The following is a 6,000-nucleotide window of genomic DNA, read 5'->3' as shown; positions in this document are numbered from 1 at the left end:
TCTAAACCACCAATTTCTGATCAGTATATCCTAATCTGTCCGTTGCCAGCGGTGACCCTTACTACACTCAGACCTTTATTCTAATTTATAGAGTTGTCTGAAGTGCAGGATACTTGCTCAGGTTTAGACACATCACAAGGCAATCAGGGAATTAACTGGGTTAGTTCTAGATATTTTTTTCTTTTAAATCCATATTATCTTTTCTGGAGAGTATGACATTTGAATATTGTATTTACTGTAAAAACTGTCTCTTTACACTTCAGCAGAGTTCAATTTCATTCATTGATTTGAATGTTTATCAAGAACTTAGCCTTTTTGTTAGGGGATGGACATTTCTGCCAGGAGTCTAAAGAGCTCTCTACAACTTATAGCGGTGGTCCCCTAACTGTGGGGCGCAGAGGAATGTTCAGGTAGAGCACTGCGAGGCCTGGGCCAGCTCCCATGGGGCGGGGAGGGAGCACCATTGAGCCCCACTCTGCCCCTAGCCCCAGATGCAGCTCCGGCCCTGTCCTCAACCCCCGGCTGTGGCCCCACTCCTGGCCATGGCCCCAACTACAGTTCCTTCCCTGACTGTGGCTCTGGCCCTGCTCCAGCTCCCAACTGTGGCTCCCGAGTAAGTGGGGGCGGGAGGCACCATCGAAAAAGTCTGGGGACGTATAGTGAACTGACAGTGCTAAAAATTTGCCTTTCTAAAAATAATGTTACATTTCACAATGGCACCACCTAGTGGAAGATTATCACTAGTAAAATGGAAACAAATTCTGGTCACCACAATACTAATGTCTGCTAAACCAATAATATTTGGAAGCTTTATTTAGAGTTTTTCCTATTATCACTGACATCTTATAGCTCCTCCTTCAAACTGTAACATAAAATAGAATTGAAAGGGCACTGGATGGGTCAGAAGGGTGCTAATAACAGCCTTTCACATCAAACAGGTTTCAGAGGAGTAGCCATGTTAGTCTCTATCAGTAAAAACAACAAGGAGTCCTCGTGGCACCTTAGAGATGAACAAATTTATTTAGGAGTGCCTGGGTCACTACAAAAAGTAATTTTCTCTCTGTTGATACTCAGACCTTCTTATCAACTGTTGGAAATGGCCAACGTCCGCCTTGATTGCATTGGCCTCGTTAGCACTACAAAAGTAATTTTTCCCTCTCTTGATATTCACCCCTTCTTGTCAACTGTTAAGAATAGGCCACTTTCACCTTAATTGAATTGGCCTCGTTAGCACTTGGTAAGGCAACTCCCATCTTTTCATGTGCTGTATATATATACTGCTTACTGTATTTTTCACTCCATGCATCTGATGAAGTGGGTTATAGCCCACGAAAGCTTTTGCCCAAATACATTTGTTAGTCTGTAAGGTGCCACGAGAACCTCTCATTGTTTTCACATCAAAGTTGTCAGTTCCGATCTAGCTCATGCAGGATGCAGGTGAAAGTCATTATTACCACCTAATATCGGTGACTGTATGATGTGGGTGTGGTAGTTACCTATTATTGTAATGATTATTTGCATTGCAGAAGCACTCAAAAAGCCCCAAGCAGGATGGGGCTGGACTCTGTACAGACACACAGGAGAGATTGGGTTAAGGCATAAGGCACTATCGTACTTTGCCTAGGGCAACACCTCCAGAGTCATGTGGTTATGTCAGAATTTCAGCTTTCATTTCAAAACTAAATGTTTCTAGCCCTTGTGATTGGGAAGAAAAACTTGAAAACATAAACTGAGTGTATCCAATGCAGCAGCATCTGCCAGAGTCTGAAAACAGGTGGGAACTTTTCCATTACTCTCAATATTTCCAAGATGCACTTGCACAGGTGGGCACTGACAATACCACCCTTACTCATTCATCTTGAATTTCATGAGGGTTTGGATTTAAATCCCTGGATCCAAACTCAGCTCTAGGTTTTGAGCCAAACGCAGAATTGAAAGGGTGGGGTCTAGTTTTCCAGATTCATTTAGGCTGCTGCCCAAGGTGTTAGGTATTTGCTTGAGCATGCAGACAGCCTGAAAACAAAACATCCAGCATGACTTGCTGCACTGGTCTCCTGCAGAAACAAAGGAGCCAGAGGGAACCTAGCACTGTTACTTATGGCCACTATTTAACCCAGGGGTGGGCAAACTACGGCCCGCAGAGCGCAGCGAGGCTAAGGCAGGCTCCCTGCCTGCCTGCCCTGGCCCTGAGCCGCTCCCCAAAGTGGCTGGCACCATGTCCCTGCGGTCCCTGGAGGAGAAGGAAGGCAGAGGGTTCTGCGCACTGCCCTCGCCTGCAGGCTCTGCCCCCTGCAGCTCCCATTGGCCAGGAATGGGAAACCGGAGCCGGTCAAGGTAAGTGGCACCGGGCCGGAGCCTGCACCCCACACTCCTCCTGCTCCCCAACCCTCTGCCCTGAACCTCCAACCCCCTGCCCTGAGCCCCCTCCCCCACTCTGCACCCCCTCCTGCACCCCAACCCTTTGCCCTGAGCCCCTTCCTGCACACTGCACCCCCTTCCACACTCCCTCCCGCACCCCAACCCCCAGCCCCAGTCCTACCTTCATGGCCCTGCATGCCATTTCCCCATCCAGATGTGGCCCTTGGGCCAAAAAATTTGCCCACCCCTGATTTAACCTCACCTACCAGGGCTTTTGTACTATAGGTATATGAATATAATTTACAAGCACAACGCAAATACTTCAAAAAAGTTTCCATAAACATTCATTTGAATATTTAAACAAATTCCCTTTTAATGTGTTTGGGTCCCTTTTGTGTTCTTTTTCAGCAGAGATTCAGGTGAACAACTCTACTACCAAAAATATTAATCAGAACACCAAATTCCAAGCAACTGTTGCAAAATATCCATGAAACAGGAACTTAGAGTTAATAATTGCGAGTATTTGCACCAAAAACCAAAACAACCCCTAAGCAGGAAACACTAACATACCATGTGACCATAGTTAATTTGAATACTAGCAACGACCCGCTTACAACTAGGAATTACTCAGTAAATAATTTTGTATAAAAAATTCAGGAAAAACATTATCTGTCTGTGGACAATTCTCAAACAGGAAAAGGGGCAAAATATGTTGAAAAAATTATTTGTTATGCATTTTTGACCCAGCTGCAGTAAGTAAAATAATGGCAGAGCATATTGTAATTTCAAAATTATAAACAGGACCTAGAAACTAGATCAATGTTTAAAATTATAACTACTCAGTTCAAATCAAGGGACCCTGAAGCACAGATGAAACATTCGTTTAATTCTGATCATCAGTAGATGGACACACACACACACTCTCCTCAAAGCTTCTAACCGTTCTCCTGTTTTTAAATATATGTGTAAAATCCTAACTTGCTGGTCTCAGCAATAAAATAATCACAGCTGAAAGGTTTTTTGGGCCTGAATGCTAGGGTAATGGTGCTTGAGAAATCCCCACAAGAGATTTAAGAAATGCTATGTACTTGGTCTCTGTTTACAAATTAGATATGTTCCAAAAATGGAAATAGCCAGAACAAAAACATCTTGGGTTGTTTTGTTTTTTGTAATGAAGCATCTGGATGAAATATCTTCTATTATATGCTTATTTCTTTCCTTGGACTGTACACTCCTGTGATTTTCTTTCTGCTGCATTAGAAAGACAGAACACGCTGGTATGTTGGCTATAGAGTGAATCTTCCTCAAATGCCATCTCTCTGCACAGTACCTGTTCAAGCAAAATTCTGCTTTGATTTTTAAACATATCATCCACTGAGACCAGCACTAAGAACACCAATTGAAAACTCCCTGCCCTGAGTGCAACCACTTTATAGTGTGATAAATGTAGGTCTGCGTAACACTTCCCACCTGTCACCAGTCTGGTCACCATAGCCATCCAGAACTTTGTGGGCACAGTGAGGACAGAACCCCAGAATCTCTTGTTCCACAACCACATGCCCCTATCACTTGAGCTAAAGGAGAAACTATCTGTTAGCAATAGAGGCTATTTTTACACAGGAGTCTAAGGGTGTTATGGTCAGGATTGGGGTCCCTAACTCCCTTAGGCCTGGCTACAGGAGAAAGTCACATCACTATAACTAAAGATGTGATTTTAAACTGATTTCTTACACCAGTGCAACCTCCTATAGGGACACTATTTGTGTTTTAAACCAAATTTATTACAGCTTAGTTTAAATTGATTAGGGATCCATTTTAGATAAACCGAAATAAGCCACTCTTAACTGACATAAGACTTTCCACACAGGGGCTTGCATCAGTTTAAAAAGTGATTCAAGTCAAACCAGTGCAGCTTTCTTATCTAGACAAGGGCTTAGGCTCCTTGGAAAATCTGCCACAGAGCTTGACACACAATTAAGCATCTCTCAATCTATCCAGTAGAGGGCAGTGGCCAACACATCACAAGGACATCCCCATGATTTAACTGGGGATCGGTCCTGCTTTGAGCAGGGGGTTGGACTAGATGCCCTCCTGAGGTCCCTTCCAACCCTGATATTCTATGATTCTTTGTCTTTCCAACAATGTTTGTGTTTAATCTTTAATGAAAGATCCCCCTGTACAAGGACTGTCTGCTAGGAACTAAACTTATTTCTAACTTATGGCAAAACGCACCTTTCTGACCCTGCCTCTACCCTTGATACACCACTGTAAATGCCTTCCTGGTACAGCAGCTTTCAGGGCAGTTGTTCACTCATTGCAAAAGTTAATGTTAAAAACTCTTCAGGGCCATGTCTGCCACAATGGCTTCCCTGCAGCCCCAAAACATCTTCCCCCACATCCCCACTGACACACATCCTTTTGGCCACAGCTGTTGGCCCTTCACATTCTCCTTTCGCCACAATTGCCACACACTAACGCAGCACCCAATATCAAGCTCTTGTTTCCTTCCTCCTAGAGTTACAAAGCTGCACTAAACACTTACACCACTGTAAATCAAAAGTAATTCCACTCTAGCCACTGGACTTACGCTGCTGTAAATGGCTGAAGAATGAGACCTGTGACAAAGTTCCTGCTCTACCTTGGTGGGTCTTGCACTTATTGGCAGATTTGCTCGCCTTGGAGCTTCACGGCAGCCCGCAGCTTGGCCATTTTTCTGAATTCACAGTCCAGGTCGACTCCTCCTGTGTCTGACCAGGAGTTGGGAGGATTTGGGGGGAACTCGGGCCCGCCCTCTACTCCGGGTTCCAGCCCAGGGCCCTGTGGAATGCAGCTGTCTAGAGTGCCTCCTGGAACAGCTGTGCGACAGCTACAATTCCCTGGGCTACTTCCCCATGGCCTCCTCCCAACACCTTCTTTATCCTCACCATAGGACCTTCCTCCTGGTGTCTGATAATGCTTGTACACCTCAGTCCTCCAACAGTCCGCGTTCTCACTCTCAGCGCCTACTGCCTCTTGCTCCCAGCTCCTCGCACACACACCACAAACTGAAGTGAGCTCCTTTTTAAAACCCAGGTGCCCTGATTAGCCTGCCTTAATTGATTCTAGCAGCTTCTTGATTGGCTGCAGGTGTTCTAATCAGCCTGTCTTAATTGTCTCCAGAAGGTTCCTGATTGTGCTGGAACCTTCCCTGTTACCTTACCCAGGGAAAAGGGACCTACTTAGCCTGGGGCTAATATATCTGCCTTCTATTACTCTCCTATAGCCATCTGGCCTGACCCTGTCACAGACCCTTTGAAGCCAGGTCTTCCAACAACCTACCCTCAATGAACATTTGCAAATTCTGCTTTTCCATGAAATGGGAATGCTGCTTTGAGAAGACATTGAGTTCCCCTTACTGAATTTTTGGCTCCCTTCCAGAGATGGTCCCAAACACTCACCACCAAACATGTTGAACCCCAGATCAAATGGCATGGTTCAGGGTCCATCTCTACCACCATCTCCCTTTAATCTAGAATGGAAGGCAGCAGTGTAAAGGAACTAGGATTTGAAGAAGTAGGACAGATACAGTTCATATATTCATATCTTGCCTCTTTTGGCTCTGGATTTGTAAGATGTTTGTTGATCTTAAAATGACATCAGAGT

Source organism: Eretmochelys imbricata, chromosome 14 (genome assembly GCF_965152235.1).
Source record: "Eretmochelys imbricata isolate rEreImb1 chromosome 14, rEreImb1.hap1, whole genome shotgun sequence".
Lineage (NCBI taxonomy): Eukaryota > Metazoa > Chordata > Testudines > Cheloniidae > Eretmochelys > Eretmochelys imbricata.
This window is presented reverse-complemented; position numbering follows the sequence as displayed.